A 21,262-nucleotide genomic window follows, 5' to 3' on the forward strand; every position below is an offset into this window, starting at 1 on the left:
AAAAAATAAAGAAAAAAGAGAAAAGAAAAAGATAGGAAGCAGTATGGCCAATAACTTATCGATTTCTGATTGGTATGAAGCGTGACATGCTTCAAAATTGACCACCTGCATACTTCAAATCGACATAAAATATTTTTCTCTTCTCTTGTAGCAACGAATTTCGTTTAAGGTATTTACCACAAATAAAAAATTTATCATCCACGATCTATTTTATGCGACATTACAAAGAAGTCATCGAAAATAATTATTTCGTGTGAGATTACTTAAAGAAAAACTTTCATTTTGTTACTTTATTTTTTTCCAATCCTAATATATGAAAACTATCAAATAATTGCATATATATGTAATATAATATATATAGGATGTTTGAAAAGTAGCTTTACTGAACTGAAAAATTGTATTTTATTTAAGCAAATATTTGAAGCAGCATCATCCGGACACCAAATTTTTGTAACAACACTGTAATTATAAATTAATATTTTAAACTAAAAATTTAAATAGTTTTATTCAATTTTAAATTTAATAAATCAATATTGATTTTTGTTTTCTTTTCATTTCCCATTAAAGCCAACTTTGGGACTCCATATATATTCGTAATATTTATACATGAACAATAATAGATAATCGTCAAAATCAGTGTTTTTCTGTGCCTCGACGCATTAAGAAATTTCTTCTTCTTCTTCATTCTTTAGTTTAGGCAAGTTGCCTGTTTTGTAACGACGTTTTTCTGCCTATTGCGCTGTTAAATTGTCGCACCATCGTTTTCGTGGGCGCCCCGTACTTATGCGACCAATCGGTGACCCACCCCGTGCAATTCCGACGATTCTTCTGTTGTCCATTCTGCTAATGTCTTTTCCCTTGCATGGGTCGGTCGTCACCTGTGGATTAGTCCTATTCCGAGGCAGAGTGTCGTTTCTATGAGCCGTAATTTTTTTTTTTACGTTGGGTAGGGAGCTAACCTGATCCAACAACAACCTTCCTCCTTTTTCCGGGCTTAGGACCGGCAACATGATCGCTGATCTCGATCCGCCCAGCGATCATGCAGGCGGAGTTATTAAGAAATTTATTAATTTATATTATCCTGCACACACACACACACACATATATATATATTTACGTTTTTATCAAGTCGCAAGATATAACCATGGAACATTAAAACTATGTCTCTTGAGATACAAATAACATTCCTCGAAAAGAGAAAAATGTGATTTTTCATTCGTCTTTATCGATGGAGTCAGTAAGTTTCTGTCACTAAGTAAGTATTGTTAATAACAATAGTCAACAAATTTTAACTTTTTTTTCTGTAATTGGTGTGAATTATAGTAATGCTTCATAATTTTGAGATGTTGAATTCAGTGAAAATAAACGTTTTTCTCTATCGTATCATATTTTCTAGATATACAATACTAAAACATACGTATGAAATATTCGGTCATAAGTATGGAACGTCTGATCATTCTGATTACTTTTATTTCGAAATCGAACATTTCATACTTAATAACCTAATCAAATGTAGGGGCACGCTAATGATTTTAAATGCATCAAAAAATTTATACTTATAACTAATAAATATGTAGATTTATCTCTAATTTTGTGTTGCAGAATTCAATGGGAAAATTAGTTTTTCCGTATGAAGTCACAATATTTAAATACACAGGATAGATTTGAAAACTACTACTGACAAACTCTGACATAAATATGAACAAGAAATACAGACTTAAAACTAGGTAGTGTTTTCCTGGTTCAATATATATAAGGATATATATACTTTCAACAATATTGATAAATTTTTTCTATTTTATCATTAATTAAATAATAGTAAATCACAGAAATCGTTGATGACAATATTCAAATAATTATACGTGAAATTTTGATAAGCATTACGTGACAAAAAACATCATCATTATTCGGTTGCATTCATCTTTCAAAAACATCTTATGCTAATCATACCTTCGTTATTATCTCGTGAATAATTAGCCTTAAATAGAACAATATATCATGTTTTTTTTACATGAAAACTAATTTCTCTTTCGAACAGCTATAACAAACTAGAGCATATCAATAAAAGAACAATGTTTACTTTTAAACCTCCTAAACGCCTTCACTTATAAAGAAATCTTTTACACTACATTAGGCCACTCTTAATATTATGTTATCTTTGTAAAAATTATTTTTTTTTACTGTACAATTTAGAAGTTATTTGAGATAATCAAGTCAGATGCCCCAAGCTATATATGCATATTTAATATATATATAATTGTACATATATTAAAATAACATATATAAATCTTTATATATATTATATATCTTTATATCTTAACCCTTAGCGCTCCGTAGGTTCCGCTGCGGCGCCCAATGTTTTTAGCATGACTAGGAAAAAAAAAAGAAAAAAAAAGACAAAAAATATTTTTTAATTTATTTTTCATTTACAAAAATAAGGTGCATATGTGTATAAAAGAAATAAAATCAAAAATATTAACAAGCACGTGTAATTCTTCTCACTTAAAATAAAACTCCTTCTTTATACTCGTTCCGCTGCGAAAATGTGCCCGAGTTGCTGGTAGGCAGTGGTACAAAAACGTGCGGAGCGCTAAGGGTTAAGATATAAAGATCTTAAGATATAAATCTTTCGTATGTCTATTTTGTTATGTGATATTCATATTATTATTCTTATTCGTTTGTAATGCCTTATTCATTGTAATGAGTGTATTTCAAAAGCTTGAAAGGCATTAGTAGTACGTAAATTATAGAAATAATATAAAAATTTCATTATCATCTATAATATGCTGGTAATTTTTACAAATTATATTAAAAATTTCTTCGTAAGAAATAGTCATAAAGTTAATATAAAATAATTGCAAATCTTTTGTTTCATTCATAATTCAAATGAATAAATGAGGATACTCACAACCGAACAACTGAGAGAAAATAATCATGAATGTAATAATAAATAAATACCATATAATAGTATATTATATCTTGAATAATATCAAAACTTAATTTATATATCGTAAAATAAAAAATCTACTATTCTTATATTTAATGATAGCTCTATCTATTAGACTTACTTTTCATCATTTGGTGAATTTTAATTGCCAGTTAAAGTCATAGCTGCTTTATAAAAAAAGTATTCAACACGGATCATTTTGTTATTATAGATTAGAGCGTAATGACGAATGTAAATAGGTATGTTTGATGTCTTATTTTTTAGTTAACAAGGCTAATTTGATATCATCGTCGCGTAAGAGATAAATGGAAGATCGCTGGACTATTAAGGTCGGTAGTTTGGGTGGTTTTCGCATTAGTACCTAATTGATAAACAGGCTTTTACGTCTTGTCTGACAACTAATGAGTTTACCATGATTACAAGAAGCCATTAGAAACTCTATCATATATCTTCCTTCATCCCTTTTTCTCTTCCTCTTAGCTTCTTTCTCCATGTTTTCTATCGTTTGAGATATAAATATAAATTTATACAAAAGTTATAATCTTATTTGTGTTTTTAATTTTCTCGTATTTATACATAACTTAAGGAAACCAAGACAAGATTATACTTTTGTCAATTCTTAATTTTTGAAATTTTTGTTTCAATTAATAACTTAACACTATGACGTCCGGCGACACCACAGTGGTTTAAGTCACAAAAGTTGCAATATCGCCGGCTACAACCATTGGCGTCCGTTCCGTCTTTTGTCAGAATATTTAAAGAATTTGTCGCAACGGAAAATTTCTGATCGTGTTAACCGATGATAAAGATATCTGAGAACAGATTTCACAGAAAAGAAAGGATATTTACTCAGGTAAGAATGGTTCGGATATTCAAAAGAATTATAAAGGGGCACCACTAGTGTAACCTCCTGAACAAAGGTGATTTTTGTGGAATTTTTTTAAAGAAAATTACTGCATGAAATTTTTTAATATTTGAAGGAAATATTTCTGGATTTATAATAACTACATAATAAAATTTTTGGATAAAAAAATTGAAAATTCAGTAAGTTATTTGCAATCTCCCAAGGGTCCAAAAACAGTACCGAAACTACTGACGAAAATTTGATGATTTTTTGGCCTGTTAAAATTACATTTTATATTCGATCGAAAAACTGGAGGTTCTTGGTATGGAGAAACATATATAAAAGAAGCTGCAAAAAGAATCAAATAGATCGGATGATTTGTCTTCAAATTATAACTGCATTAAATTTGAAAAATGTAATTTTGAGATAAACGCGTTTCAAGTTTAAGTTACTGATATTGTACGGTAAGAGTATGTTGTTCCTTAGATGGATGTAACACAAAAACTATTTGAGATAGACACTTGAAATTTTTGTATGTTATTTTTAAAGGTATAGACTATTGAAATATGCAACAACAACAAAATCGACTTTTCAAAATTTCGCACTAGTGATGTCCCCCCTTAAGCGGGTTGCAACAAGACTGTATGTTTTACAAATAGAGCAATCATAGATATTCATGAACGTTCATAAATTATGTATTTCCCAATAACTTTAGGTAGTAGGCCGGTGTAACGGGTTTAAAAAATTGATTTTTTTTACTTTTTTTTGCAAGAAAATCATCTTAAAAATATTTTCTAAAGGTTTTTGATCAAAATTTAGAATATTTTAAAAATTATAGCCAAAAGAAACAAGCGCGCTGTAGTTTGTATGAAAGTTTGAAAAACTTTGAACGCGTTTTTCTCGAAACCACGTTTACGGAATTTCGGGAAAGCACTGATTTAAAACTATTTACTGATTAGGCTAAAAATTGAACCTGTTATTTTAAACACACATAGCTAAATACGTAACTTTTAAAAAATTACATTTTTTATGATAAATTAACTTTTTTAAAAAAAATTATAAAAAAAAAAATTCCATTTTGAAAACCTTTTTCTTATAAGTCCGCGATTTTTATTTTTTTTTAATATGTATATTATTGAATAGTTCATTAGAATAAAGCCTACAGAAAAATAATCTCTATAATTTTTTATTTCAAATGACTAGGGAAGGTTGTGTGCTTCTCCGAAACAACTCAACTATTTTTCGGGGGCTCAACTTAGACAGACAAAATTATTGACAAATTAATATAAAATTAATTAAAAAAAATTTATTTTGTACATTTCAAGACACCTATAAAAATATGTAAAAATTTCGAAACGATCGCATTTTATTTTCATATTTAAAAAATTTATGAGAAAACGTCGAAATTTCGACCGTCATACCAGGCTACTACTTTCAAGAACGGCCGATCGTAAGCGAACGCAGCCGGCGCCAAGCGAAAAATCCGACGAAGCGCTGCCGGCGCCGAGCGTAGACATTTTTTCGAATCGCCCGGACGTCAAAGTGTTAATAAAAAGTTTATTAAAGTATACTTCAGCTTTTCTTTCTTACTTTTGAGGGAAACTTTTGAGAAAAGAAATGCCTAATAGATGAGAAAATTTACATTGAACCAACAATAAATCAAAATATTTCAATTTACGTTATTGCGGTATAATTTTTAATAAATATTTCTGCTAATCAATTTATGTTATATTAATCAAGGTTTCATATAAAGTTATTATAATTTATTATCATGAAAGACAGGCATATAAAGTTAATATATAAAGTCAAAAAAGAACGCCTTCATAAAAAAATATAGTGCATATAAATAGAGTAACAAAAGGTAATTTTCTTATTTTTAAATGACTGAATGAAAAATTAAACTATTTTAAGATAAAAAGTTCTATCTAGTCTCTAGAAACATGGAAAAGTTAACATCGTTATACTCTGTTTTTATATAAAAACGAAAATGATTGAATAACTACTATTTCAGCACACATAAAGTAGAATCAAACAAATCCGACTTTACCACTTGAATCTCAAATATTAATAACATTTCAAATTAAATATATAACGTTCAGTGAGTGATTCAAAGTCATGAAAACATACTTTATAATGATCTATATTTAGTATATTTTACATTTAATTGCACTTGGAAGTTATTATGATACATTAAAATGTAAAGACAAATAATATATTAAAGTATTTATCAAAGATATTCACTGTCAGCACGAAATATCCATAGATAAGACAAATAACATATGCATTAATATACTACTGCATATGTTTTTGAACGTAAATATGCACTATGTAAAAAATGCAAAAAGAAAATGTATTTTGAGCACCTCCTGATTATAAAAGGTATTTGTGCCTTGGTTTCATTGCTTTATCTGTTTTTTAGAAAAATATGCATTTACATAAACATCCGAAGTCTAATATAATTTGATAATAGAGCGCTTTTAAAGGAACTTCATAAAACATTTTGTTCTTATTTCCACAATTAGAATATGCTCTTGTAGTTTGGCTTATAAACTCTAGTACACCCTGTATATTGTGTTGCGATCCGGTCTGAATTGTCCTGAGAAAACGACTATTTTGTAATATTTTTATAATTTTTCATTCTTTCGATGTAAAAATAATAATGATCAATTTACTATTATACATAGTATAACACTCGATTCATAGTAAATACTCGATTCACCTAATGCAATAATGAATATTTGTGTAAAAATAGATACTTTATTAATTTACCTAAATATTATCAAAGAATTATTTCTTATGATTGTTGTAGGAGAGCAATATCACTTTCACTTCTGTGAAAAATCCTTAAATGATTCTAATGAACCCGTTAACTGTGAGGACAGGTTGAAACGTGTGTAGCTAAATTGTGTCATACAAAAGAAGCGATGGTAAGTAGTGTATATTCGTTAAACACAGAGTATGTGTAGCTGTGGCAATGTCGAATTGAGTTGTATATAAATGATTTTTCTTTTTTTATTAAATTTGCAATTGTATTACTACAATTTATTTACTTACTTAATTTAAACATACTTATAGTTTGCATATGAAAAAATCAGAAAAAAAGTGATGACCTTTTATTACACACTGGCCATAAAGATCCTGAATAGTTTTTTCTGTGCTGATAATTGCATAAGACTGTTTTAGAATTTGGCTAGATTACAATAGCCGAAGAATTTCTTTGAAGGTAGTCGATATCGGTTTCTCTTTGCATCAGTATAGCCATTTCTTTTAAAGAGCACTATGTTTCCTTCCTTCATTGTTATAAGAACGACCCAATGATACCTACGACCAATCGGAAACCATCCCTTTCTTACGGTACAGAGTTTTGAGAAAAATTCTAGGAGCAATGGGAGGTATCTTCCGTTACCCCTTCCAGGTAATCTTGAATAAAGGAATAAGTGATCTATAATAAGTATCAAAAGAAAATCACTAGCTGCGAGTTACATAAAGGAGTAATTGGCAGTTAGACTATAAAATATTATTGGTTCATTTTTTGCACACAATTACAACCGATGTTAGAATTCCAACAGTTTTGCAACCACCAATATGTTTTTTCGAGCTGTACATCTACAAATGTGTCAAATCAGTTAAAATGTGAAATAAAAAGTGAACAAAGTTGCAATAATCTCAGACAATCCTTTAATTTGAAAAAATCTTTAAAAAACAGTTAATTATCAACCTTCTTAATAGTCTTTCCCTATTTAGGCTACAAGAATACTTATTTTAAAGAAGATAAGATTTTTGTAAAACTTTATAAAAATTTGTCAATCACGTTCTGATCATAACATGACAAATTAATCATCATTTGAAGCATGTTTCAAGTTCATAGCAAGTTACATCTAATTTTAAAAATCGTAGATTGTAGAATTCAATTTTATAATGATTCCTTTCAAGATTAATTATACATATGGAATCTAAAATCAATGAGTTGTAATTACTTTAACATAACATTAAAGTGGAATATTCACTTTGAATCTTAAAAATTAATTAATTTTATCTTTACAAATATGCCATGATTAAAAAAAACTTTTATCAGTTTTATTAAAAAAGTATAATTAAAAAGTTGTAACAAAACAAATTTAAAGAATTATTAAATATTTATAAGTAATGGCATTATTATAAAACTTTTGGTGTCTTAAAAAGCGTCGTAAGAATAAAATAAATAAAGAAAATAAATTGCATATGAATTAGTGAGTAACGTCTCAATCAATATCAAAATTAATGATTGGAATGAAATGCTAATACCAAGATTTTGAACGATGTGAAAAATTTTTCCTCGTTTCATCTAATATGGGCTGACTCATTTATCAATCTAATAATGAAGTCATGGTACCGCGTACTCTCTACATCACCACTGATTTCTAGGGCTATTCAACGTTCATTGGATTACTCTTGGTTTATCATTACTTGTATGTAGACATGAAATCCATCGCATATCAAAATACAATAGTGATACTATATAATATATTACAATAGCATAACATAAAGCTAACATAATTAAACCGATGCTAACATAATCTAAGTATACAAATTTTATCTTATGTAATTCTGCGGGGTGCACTTTTATTCATAATATACATTAATGAGACAGTCTAATAGGTGCTTGTTGACATCTTGAAAACAAACTGTATACCCATCTATAAATTCGTATTTGTGCAGAGTTTAGTACGTTTCGCCAAACTTAAGATCAGTTTCATATTTAAATATAGTCTCCGTTCGTTCGTTCCTTCTACTTTGTCACCGTTCAGTTACTTTAATGATAGTTCAGTTTCCGTCATTTATTTTCTCATAGAATAGGTAACTGTATCTAATATAAAACATCCGATTTTAAAAGTTTATGCTACAAGTTAAGAAATTGTTTTCGATGGAAGTTACGTTAAACGCTTGAGAATATTAATAGATTTTTGTGTGTTAATAATATATCATTTTGTAAATATTTAAATTAAAAAAATAAGATAAACAAAACAAAACTAATTTAAAATACTATATTTAATAAAGCACATTTAAATAATTTGAAAAAGAAATTTTTTTAGTTTTTTAATTATTTTTCAGTTTTGTAAATTTACTTTATAATAAATTAATTGTTTTCATCTTCTACACATTTTACTTTTGAATGACATCTAAAGCATCATATTTTTCGTGACTTTGATATTGTAAGAGAGATGTAAAGACTTATTGTTAGAACTTAAGGGCACTAATATATAGAATAAGTCTTTATTTCTTCGAGTCTTACAATGAACTACTCCTTTCTCTATTCTCATACATCGCTCTTCGTATCGATCACACATATAGCAACTAGTATGCTCGAAAATCTTTTATATCTTTTCGACTGTCAATTGCCTGATTTTACATGCACACATACACACACAACTTACTGATGCTAGAGAACCTTCCACACTATCTTTTAACTGTCTTATCTCACATACTTACTTACGCACACACAGCATACCGATGGTAAGGCTTACAATATGTGATAGAATATCAATGATAAAAATTGAGCAGTACAGCTGGTTTAACCCTTTGCGGTCCTATGTCGAGTGTGACTCGACATCGCTTTTTGTTCTGGCGCGTCCTACGTCGAGTATGGCTCGACATCTTCAAATGTTTTCCAAAGTAAACGCTACCAAGCGGATAAGCGACTAGTGAAATCTGTGCGGACCAGCTGGAACGAAATGGTCAGGAGCGCTCGGTCCGCAAAGGGTTAAGGTATTCAAAGAGTTTATATGATTGTTTTATATAAAAAAAAAAATTATATTTTGCTTGATTTTCAATAATTTGATTTTTTATCAAGATATTATGAGGTTCCTTATTAACTAAAACAGTTATCTTATATCAGTTAAATATACCCTATATAAATCAGGTATTACAGATTCTACTTTGTTTACATTAAGAGGATTTAAAGTGGGGAATAGATAAAACGATAGAAAATCTTCTCTTACTTTTGTGCCATATTTGGGATATCCCACTGAGCTCTGCTTAGACAATACTGCAAGTTATCAGAATTTCTATAACGAATCAAAAACTAAAGTGAAACTGAACGAAAAGATTTGAATAATTTTAGATAATTGCTATAGTTAAATAGTAGGGAAATACACTAAACTGAAACTAAACTGAAATAAGTGGATTGACTTTTAAAAGGAAAATCAACAAGTTAGATTCTAAAGCGTATCAAGAATGTAGCAAATGCAAATACGTGAACAAAATAAGGGAAATTATATTTTTATTTTAAAGTTGCCAACTTTTTGAAATAATTATGACAGAAAAATATGCTTATTCATCTATTTTTTAAGCAAACTAAACGCATTCATGAATTTTAAATCAAGATATTTCATTTTTGACTAATAAGAAAATAAACAAATCAAACTAATTTTCAACTATTGTACGACGACTGATATTCATGTTTTGAACGTAAGAAAAGTAATTCCTTTCTTATTACACGCACCTTTAAAGAAATAGATTTTAATGTTCAAATATTCTCGCCTTTAATATCCAGACGAAAAGTAATAGTGAAAAAAAGAAAGAAAAGCCAATGAGAAAAGAAAGAAAAGTCAATGAGACAAGATCAATAAAAGTCAACAAAAAATAAGAGCAAAGAAGGGACAACATCTATAATCCGTTTAATGAGTCTCGTAAAAGACAATGCCTTGCTATTTGTAGTACTCTACTGTCTCATATTGACCTTCCAATCGAAAACAAGGATCGAAAAGAGAGTTAGTGAACATAAGGAGGGAAACTGTTCTACTCGTAGTTCTTTGTGAATTCTAATCAATGGGGCTTCAAAAAAGGCAAGGATACCAACCTGGTGGACGTTTCACCTTGGACTTTCTACGAAATGGGAGAAACTTAGCTGTATGTTGGTGAAACGATCAATACTACACATACGTTGGAGAACTGAGAAGGAACGAGAGGAAGAACAGAAAATCGGGAAGGGGTGAGCAAAAAAATAAAGATAAGAGAGAGAAAGAGAGAGATATGTGCAACCAACAGGTGAAGCAATGTCGTGTAAGAGACTAGGGGCACGAGGCCAAGGGGGAGAATATAAAATTACATTCTACCGTTAGATAGAAGGTTACGTCTGACCTAGCTTGCTAAGGGGTGAGTCTCTTAATGGACATTCTATCTTGGATTTCTCATGGTCTTGCTACACCAGCTTTCCACTTCCGGAATAAACGCACACCAATAACACTACCTGCATTTAGAGGAAACCACGATAATTGTATTTTGGGTCAATTAGAAAATCGATGAATCTATGTAGACGGAATCACTTTGGTACGTTTATTTGTCGGTTCGATGATGTTATATAACTAAACAGTTTTCCCAAATTAGAATTAATCTTCTCTTGACGTTTTGTGGTTAACGATTTTGACACAGAATACCTTGTTTCTTAGGTTATCGAATGTATAATGTAAATGTGATGTATTCTACGATCGCACTGTTATGTGATGTAGAATATTTTAAAAAGTAACGACTAACCACTATTAACTGCATTATTTGTTTAGCGTAACTAGTAGTGTAAACATTGTTATTATACATTTTTTACATATACATACATTATTTTAAATTTAATTTTAATTAAACACTAATGTTAAATTATTATCTTAGATTAATCTTGATTTTTTTGCATAATAAAAAAGAATTCGCACTACTTCAGTACCCAATTATGATTCTATTATGATTCAAGATTCCATACTATAATCTTGAGCGTAATCGAAACTTTTCTCTAATTTGTATAAGTATAATGTAATATCTTTTAAATATACTATTTAATTTCTTAATTTCGATTCTTGTTTAAAATGGTATAAATAACAATAATATTTTTTTATCAAAGAATTCGTTTACATAAAATTCGTTAAACCAAAAATAAAAACAAAGAGAAGTAATTAATAATTTTATTTTAATAAGAATTAATAATTTACTAAGCTTAATAATATAGTAAATTTCATTAAATAAATTTACTCAATTTGTAATCTTATAATATTTTCCAAGTTAATAATTATCTTTCTACTGATTGGTAAAGGTCTTAAAATAAATTAAATTGCACGATACTTGTAAAATCATATAAATCACTGAAATAAAATCAAAATATTACATTACATCATTAGACCAAATTATGTTTTAGTCATAGTTAGCGAGCATGTATACATTTATTTTTGCATGTCTGTATCACGATGAATATGACCTCGTTATTACTATCACGATCGAATTTTGAACGTACTATGGCAATAATGTCCATTCTTGTAGTTGAACGAATGTTGATAATGAATGACAATGGCTAGAAATTTGGACTTGTATTATCTGGCATACTATAATTCTATAAGCTGGTTAAGAAATCTCGAGTTCTAAAATTACAGAATACAAGAGTAGCGAACTCGAAGGAGCAATTTGTTGTTACAGTTTGTGCATCTTAGTTATTTTTAATAAAGCAAAAATCCACATAACTAATATCTTTTATTCGAAGAATTATTTAATATTTGTCATCTTTACGTGATATGTTCTTTAAGAGATTTTAAATATTTAAAGTAAACATAATCGGATAATATTTTTTTTTTTAATAAAAAATTATACCATGGTCATTGAGTCATGAACGACGAAAATGGAAAGGTTATAGAGGATGCTATAAATTCTTAAATAGTTTACTAAGTTTTATAAAGTCTTAAATTAAAAAGCGGCTACGTTCTTCCTTTCCTTCTTCGTTAGAAAATGTGAACCTTAAATTTTCTTACCTACAGTTGATGTCACTAAACACTTATAGTTGAAACAGAAATATTCTTCTTGATTCGATTTACTTTTTCTTAGTAGAAAAGTTACTTCTCTCATGATATTGTTTCTTTTACTCCTTATACAGATTTACAAATTTTATCGATCATCTTTAAAATTCATCTGCTTATTCTACTTGAAGTGCTAAAAAAAAAAGTTTGCCTTTGTTTGTTTATTGTTGTGAAAACACGATATTTGACTCCGTCTTATTAATTAAAAATCGCTATTTTTATATTTCGTTGATATAAAATATAAAAGATGAAGATATAGAAAGAATTATGCGGGTGTTCTTATTTTCTACAATTTGTTAAGTTTAGTAAAGTTTGAAAAATGGTTCGATTATGTCATTTCATCCCATAATTCAAATAATCGAAAAAATGAGATCGTTCTAAATAAGTGTATTATAAAAAGTATTGAAAATAATTCATTATTCCAAGCCGAAAGAAACGATTTATTTAACGGATTGACACGAGAAATGCATTAAAACTTGTTTCTACGTTAGTAAATCTAGTGATCTTTGTCGGAGTAATCGTTTTGTTGGCTCTCTACGAGCATCAAATTTTCCGAGGTTGACGTTCCAAGCGCGGCTTCTACGTAATCTATACACACGTACGCGTGCGCACACAGAAGTAAACTAACGGCGCAATAGTATTGTAGCTTTCAGAGAGCAGCATCATGTTAACGTTAGCAAAGCGTGTTGGATGAGTTCTCTGTCATTACATCTGTTCGCTGGCGGGCAATCCTGGCGAAGAGTACATTCAAATTTTCTGGTGCAAACAAAAATGCAGAACTCGTATCAAAAAAGGTGGGAGAAAACTCAAAGCTTTTTCTGGCCTTCGAACATTTTTGTGAACACGACGAGTCGGCTATAAAAAGAAAAAGAACATTCGTAATCACTCAAATGCACATACGTTTCTCATACATTCATATGTCGTTTCCTTTTCTTTTTTCCTCTTTTATCATCCTTTCCATCTCACTTTGTAGCAATCTATTAGATACTTGTAAACATTCGTGGAATTTTCAAATTATTTATATATAATTTTTTTTTCTTTTCTTTTTTTTCTTACCACAGAGATCGCGTTTTTTTACCGTCTCTCTGGAGTCAATAGCACATGGTTTTCGTCTTTTGTTTCCTATCCATGTTAATATTAACCGTGCCTATCCACGGTGCTTGACTTTAGTGATCTACCGGAAACTAGTAATACAATGTAGCTAGGCCGTTGACTAAGTTTTTAATATATATATATTTATTTAATAACCGATATAAAATACCCAAACACCCTTCTTACAAATATATTTTTTTAATTGACTTACAATATATTTAATCTTTATTTTCTACTATTTTTTGTCACCTAGCAGCTAATTGTCTGATCCCATTTCTATTAAAATTACATATATTTTTTAGGAGTTAACAAGTCATGTACTGGACTAGCCGCATTGCATCGATCTGAATAAATTAAAATCAGATGGGAAAATTCTAACGAGAAAGCTCACAAAGGAGAAACATAGTCTAACATTGATAATGTATATTTCTAATCGTAGTAGTAATACTAGCTCCTGCATTATCGTGAAGTAGAATATTTTCATGTTGGCGGTGATAATGAGAGAAAAAAAAGAACAGTATTAACTTATATAAAATATTAGAACAATATATTTAAACTTAAAACAAAAAATTAAAAATTTAACAAGAAATTATATCAATCTGCTAATAAGTGCAAATTTGAGAAATTTCTAATATCCTATGGCTTGTTTTAAACTGTGATTTATAATTAGTTGTAAAAGAAAAGAAACCAATTTGTTGAAATTGATAATTATGCATTTACTTATGACAGTAGTCTTATAGTAAGCCCAAAGCTTGGAAAAATAGATTTTATAATTTATAAATACTATTATTACAATATAAATCATAAATTCAAGTTTTTCAATTTTAAATTTACGATTGAAACACTGCTGTAATTATTAGCATAATTAATAAAGTCATCCCTTTCAGTTGTTATAGAAAAAGTACGGTATTGATCACACTTTACGTCGATATGTAGCTGTTTCTGATCAACTTTCTATCAGGATACCGTGTAATTACCTTAATTCTTGACCGTAATAATCGGTTGTTATCATTTGACTCATTGATAAAAGCTCCTAATAAACTTCTGTTCCCACCAAATACACAAAAGAATTTTGTTACGATGAATATTTCATTGTCTCACTAATGTATCAGCCTATCAAAAATATTTACATAATGCATTGTCATAATTGATTTATTTCTCGTCACTTTTTACGATTTGCCATAGAAATTTTGTTCTTTCATACTTGGTAATGATAAAGAAACAAATATATATAATCAATTAAAAACAACTATTCCTAAAAAAAAACATGAGTATTAATGTTCAATATTTGAACCAATGATAATTTGAATAGTTTTATATCAAACAATTTTTTTAATTCTTCGCTTTTATATTTTTTCAGGCTTTCTACATACGTTTTGTTTCTACTTTTTAAGTCAATTTTTAAATCAAAGAATAGATACGAAGTACGCTTTATAGATTTTCCAGTCGATCCATTTCCGTTTCATTTCCGTTGCAGTTAGTGTCTTTTTGAAGATAAAACAAAAAAGCATACAATGATAGATGCATTTTATCGAATTTCATTTTTGTCTAAAATATAAATAATTTCCCGTTTTTGTTTAAAATTTTGTAGACATATTTCAAGGTTGTGATTGGCCACCTTATTAAATTTATAAAACTTTGTAAAAATTAAAATTTAACTCGCAATAAATTCCACTTTATCATAATCCGGCCAAATATTACAAACACCTAATAATTGCGAATTGGCGTGCTTCCTTATGACATTTGATAAATATCAGCGTATTTTTCGTCATTTCTATTCTCAGATATCAGGTCAGGCATTATATACTAATTCATCTAGTTATCAATTGTAATATTTGTGCAATTGTTGTAGAGGAAATAAATATAGTCAACCATTAATAGCTCCAAAAGGTATTTTTTTATAGTAAACATTTTTATAACACTATTTTTTCATAGTGATTATAAGATAAATTAATATGTTATTATATTTTAAATATCATATATTTTAAAAGGTAGAATTTAGATTGTGCCAACATTTTGATAAGTATCACAGTTTGTTTCACAAAAACGTGAACAACACACACATACAAGCTCCAGAAACTATTTAAGATAAAACATTGAAAAAATACACTAATACTATGTGACATATTATATAAGGAGCACGACTTCTAAATTGTGTTTGTTGTATTAAGAAAGGCATATTGTATTATAAAAGGTAAATTTTAAGAAAAGCTTATTGAACGAAAGTTGTGCGAAATATTCGAGAGTATAATTGCGAATCCCATAAAAATTTCTCTGAGTTTATACAGCAATTTATTGTCTTGGTAATGGAAAGAAAATGTTTTACAATAGTGTGAAAAGGTGATGCGTCCTGCTAAACCAGTAGATGTAGGTGTAGGGTCTTGTGACTAGTCTTGTGACATTACACGTCCAAATCATTAATGAAGATAATGAACAATGCAAGCAATGGGTTGTCGCACTTTTTATACTCTCGGAAAATTCTAGGTGGGATAGGTGTGTGTCTCTGTTCTGCATACTCGTTTGCTGTGCTGTGAACAAGAATGACTCGACATTTTCTCACGCAGTCTAGGATTTCAAAGTTTTTAAGCAAATACTAATAATAGGCAATCTTAGACGCAAATTAGAAATTTATGCTAATATTTTAAACATGGTACTATTGTAATCTTTTCTATTTTACAAATCCACGATTATCTTTTCCTATATGTAAGTTACTTTTATTTTTTTTCAAAAAGTTTATAGCAATGCAGCAATTAAAGTTAAAAATTTTAAGTCGATCCGAGAAATATTGACGGAGATACAGCATTTTTAGTATGCTTTATATTACAAAAAAGGATTAATCGAGCTGAAATCAAAACTACGCTTCAAAGCAAAGAAGGTCGGGTTAGACATAGACAAGAGCAACAACGTATTATGGACATATCTCATGACATTTCCATAATGTACAGAACCGGACTTAACGACTCTATGCACGTAAAAAAAAATACCTCCTTATTTATGATGAATTTTAAAATTTCTCAATGTCGAACTTTATATCGATTTTCCTAAAACTTGCTTTTTAAAAGTCGTTGGATACTGTCACTCAAAATCTACTGAACCGATCGATTTGAATTTTTGCACACTTTTTCTACACATATTTAACGAGGTAACGCTGTCAAGTTTTTTTTGTTTTTTTAATTTTAAATATCTTTTATAGGGGCTCAAATGTTGATTTTTTGGTCGAAAATCGGGTTTTTGACTTTAGAATGCCGCCAAAAATCCAAAAATTAAAAAAAAATTTTTTTCTCGACAGTGTGTCTGATATCTTATTAATTATTAATTCAGGACAAACAATATAATACTTGGAAATTAGTGTTTTTTCGAAATTCCATAAAATAGGCCATCTTATTTAGAAAAACTCAAGTTCACTTTCAAATTCGCCTTAATTTAAAAGTCTTTTATATTACAATATGCCTTTCTTGATACAATGTATCCTCTGTAAAGATAATGTTTTTTTTTTATGTATAATTTAAAAGTTATTAAAGATAATTAAGAAAGAGACCTTACGCTATATATTTATACATAACCATAAATTTACCTAGCAAACCAATACTTATTCTAATCTTTTAATAATCGAAGAAAGAAATTTGGAAAATATGACTGTTTCATGTAAATCTTAATCGCATAAATCATCAAAAAAGTGTAGTTCTTGAATTTGCATTGGAGGTACTGTATGTAAAGATTCTTCGATCGATATTGAAATATTCATATTACCTAGTTCAAGGCAGTCGACAAATTTATTTGTGCCTATTGCAAGCTAAAAAAAAGTAGGTACTTATAGTCTTCGATTCCCTTAAATATTTAGAAGTTTATAAAAGAATGTCAATATCTTTTTACTTTCAATGTTTATCAATATTCGATTGTACAAAGAAATAAAAAAATAAAAAATTTTTATATCATTGTAGTTACTGATTTAGGAACTATAACGAACCCTTTCAAAAATTTTATTTATTAGTATTAAACAATACGAGCTTCATATAAGAAATCTTTATATAATTTTATATTTTGATCCATTATACAAGTATTGTCGAATATTTGTCGAAATCAAATTTTCTTAGTAAAATGTGTTACAGGTGTTATTAAAACATCGTTTATCACCATTTTATCATATTAGCGTTTTGTTTTGCTCGCAATTGATCGTTTGAACTTTAACTGAATAAAGGAATATATCGCATATTCCGATCATTATTACAACCTTAAATATTTTTGTTCTATTCAATTTTACAAAATAAAATATTTGAAATATAGTTATACTTTATTAACACTAAAACTGCCACAACGAGTCAAATGACTTTTTTTCAACTATCTGGCAGAATTTTTTACAAGTTATACAATAGTACTTTTTTCTGAGATAAGTATTCTCATTGCATAAATGGTATATTTATTGCTGTACATACACCGTAAAATATATAACACTTTAAATTATAATATTTTAAATATATAATATTTTATTTCTTATTTAATATTTAAGACGAGTCACTTGATTCGCTGTTGTAGAAACAGGTACATATAAAGCATCGGTATGTTTAATGTTAAAAGGCATATCAAATAATAAAACCAACATTTTTCTTTAGGTTACTTTTACGAACTTTCGAATTTATAAATATCTTATGTTAGAGATATCATATTAATATGTAATTATATTTATATGACATTAATATATTTAATATATAATAATAATAAAGAAAGGGTAAATTAAAATACCATATAATAATAATAATAATGATAATAATAATAATTAAAATTAATGAATGAGAACAAAGAAATAAACAAAAAATAGGCCAATCAAAGTACAAGAACAATTGGTTGAAGGAGATCATCAGTTCTCCGACTGATTTATGATAATCTGAATGTTTCTTTTCTTTTCTTTTCTTTTCTTTTCTTCTTATTTTTATTTTATTTTTAACGACTATAAAAATTCTCCATTTAATGTGTTTGAAGAAATATTTTAATATATATATCCTTATTTGGATAAACGTTGTGTGTGATTTTAAAAATATTTATTTAATATTTTAAATTTTATATATGACAATTTCTCATCTTACTTTCTAAATTTCTTATTTTAAATTTAATAAGTAGTCGGTTCGTAAAATTAAAAGTTAAGACAACCTTTTATACGGAAGTATAGCTAGGTCATACGTTGCCCATTTAATTGTTTTGTTTTTTATTTCTTGATTATTAATGTAGCTATGAAAAATAAAAAAATTATCAAAACTTTTAATTTTGAGTTCTACAATTTTGCGATTTTAATTCATTTAAATATATCTACCCATCAATTTTCAACCTACGGTTTGGCATTCATAACAAACTATCAAATGATAATGTACAATCTGCGAAGAAAAAAAGAAATGTTAGAAAAATATTGCATGTTTAATATTTATACAAGATTATTTTAAGGTAATAATAATAAAACTTGCTATTTATCCATCTTCTTTTTAAATATTCAAAATTAAAAATATTTTGTTTCTTATTTAGAATTTTTTTTATCGTCTACTTTTTACATCTTGTCTGATCATACAAATTTAAAATAATTTTTTAAAGTGTAGTCTTATAATTTTTTCAGACTAATTGGTTATGATATTCTAAAAGAAAGATATTTTTATAGAATATCGGAAAATAACATCGCACAGTATTTTGAAAATAATGTTCGATGATTTAAACGATCGTTACAAGTAAGATGATATTTTTCATTGAAATTACAGACAATTTTAGAGGAAGAAGATAAATAGTTGAAAAAGAGCTACATATTCACGATTATATGCATGTTATATAGTTTACATTCTTTCGAGCATAGGTGTAATAATGCGTATTCATACGAGCTAAGGAAAAAATATATTCCTGAATATGTCGTCTTTCTTCGAGCAATTTTATATTTTTTCTTATAGTTTTACCTAACTTTTATGAAAGTAAAGAAATTTATATAATTTCATAAATCCATAGTCATACTTCAAAATATAAATAGCAAGCTAATTATTTTTTGATTCTGTTCCTCTATATATGTTTGTAAACAATATGTCACGAAAAATCAATTTATAAAAAATAAAAAAAAATAGTATTCAGTAACATATCATAAAAAATCTCATAAAAAAATAACCTTAAAAAAATCTGCATATCTTTCTATAAAAATCAAAAATAATATAAATATTTGAATAGGTGATAATTATTAAACAACTTCTTGCTAGTAAATAGTTGATTTTACAAATAAAAATAATGATCAAAAGTCTTAGAAAAACGAAAAAATTCAGTATGAGTGGAAAATTTAAACATTATTCAATTAAATAGAATAATTCATCCTCGAGGTTATACAATTTATTGCGTGTCACCGACGTTAAAACAACGCAACGGTAAGGTATTGTTACAACGGAGATTGTATCGATTCGGTGGTGGAACTTGCGCCGAGTCTATGTCGAAATAGTCGTGATAGTAATTGATTATTCATAGAGCAAGGTCGTTTCTAATTTTCCATAAAGCATGAACAAGTAAATGTAGTTTTATTGAACAAAAATATGAAATAAAAACCATCGATTGGGCGATCATTTTAAAAAATCCCACAGAAATTCCTACGAAAAATATTCTCATCAAACTACTAACTTATTTTCGGGGAAAATATACAGTAGCTTAAAAGTAGTAATAAATACATTTCCATCACTATCTTACAAAATCAACAGATTATATAATTTTAAAACAATCATCAAGTTTGAATGTATAAGTGTATAAGTATATATGTAAGTTTGAGTATATATTTTCGCCGTAACTGCAAATTTTAAATAATTGATATTTGCTTTGAATGCAAAGTTTAAAAATTCCTATACACAGAAAAAAATTTTAGTATTAATAAACTTTCAAATAGATGTAAATTTTATTGCAAAGGAACATTTTATTATCAAAGAAATATAATTTTACTTAAATAATAAAAAATTTGTTTCTCACACACATACCAGAGTATATTTATCTACGTCAAATATAACAAAAATACAATTTCTTTTTTTTTTAAATAGAACTTGCTTAGCCCTCTTTTAATTTCTTAGAATACTTTAGAGACTGTGGGTGATATTTTGTGAGACGAATTTTTTTTATCAATAATGTAAAATTTTACTTCTCTTTTAATAAAATACTCTTTTGCAGTAAAATTTATATAAATTTAAAAGTTTAATAATCACAAGATAGGTTTCTGTGGCTTAGACTTTTATGCTGGGAAAAAATTTATCTTTAAATATACGATATTACATAAGAAATTCTATATAAGCAGTACAAAAAGTTTCCGCCAATTTTTATACAAAATTTCAGCGCATTTTTATATTATTTTCAATAAAATTTATTCAAACAAATATGTACCATTTGAATCGGCAACCTTTTATAATTTTTTTAGTAAAATCTCTATTGCCTTATTATAGGATTTCTGGGATATTTTGCGAAAAAACTGCAACAAGTGCTTTTCATTGGCCTCTTTTGAAGTCATTTTAACACCATTAAGAGTGTTATAAAACAAGCAATAGTTTTGATGGTGCAAGGTTAAGTTTTATTCAGTTATCCAGC

At 27.9% G+C, this 21,262-nt stretch overlaps 1 protein-coding gene across 8 annotated transcripts in view; it reads left to right on the forward strand.

The window, feature by feature from the left end:
- Window positions 1-21,262, forward strand: part of LOC122524393 (chondroadherin-like protein) — a 132,681-nt gene that overhangs the window by 99,988 nt on the left and 11,431 nt on the right. Inside the window, exon 1 of one of the 8 annotated variants that reach the window (XM_043646670.1) lies at window positions 6,694-6,718. The exons of the other annotated variants lie outside the window; for them this stretch is intronic. The gene's annotated coding sequence lies outside the window, so the exon portion shown is untranslated. Of the gene's footprint in view, window positions 1-6,693; window positions 6,719-21,262 lie in introns of those variants that run through there. 8 annotated transcript variants of the gene reach the window in all.

The sequence above is a fragment of the Polistes fuscatus genome, unplaced genomic scaffold (genome assembly GCF_010416935.1).
Source record: "Polistes fuscatus isolate 324 unplaced genomic scaffold, CU_Pfus_HIC Scaffold7, whole genome shotgun sequence".
In the NCBI taxonomy this organism is placed as follows: Eukaryota; Metazoa; Arthropoda; class Insecta; order Hymenoptera; family Vespidae; genus Polistes; species Polistes fuscatus.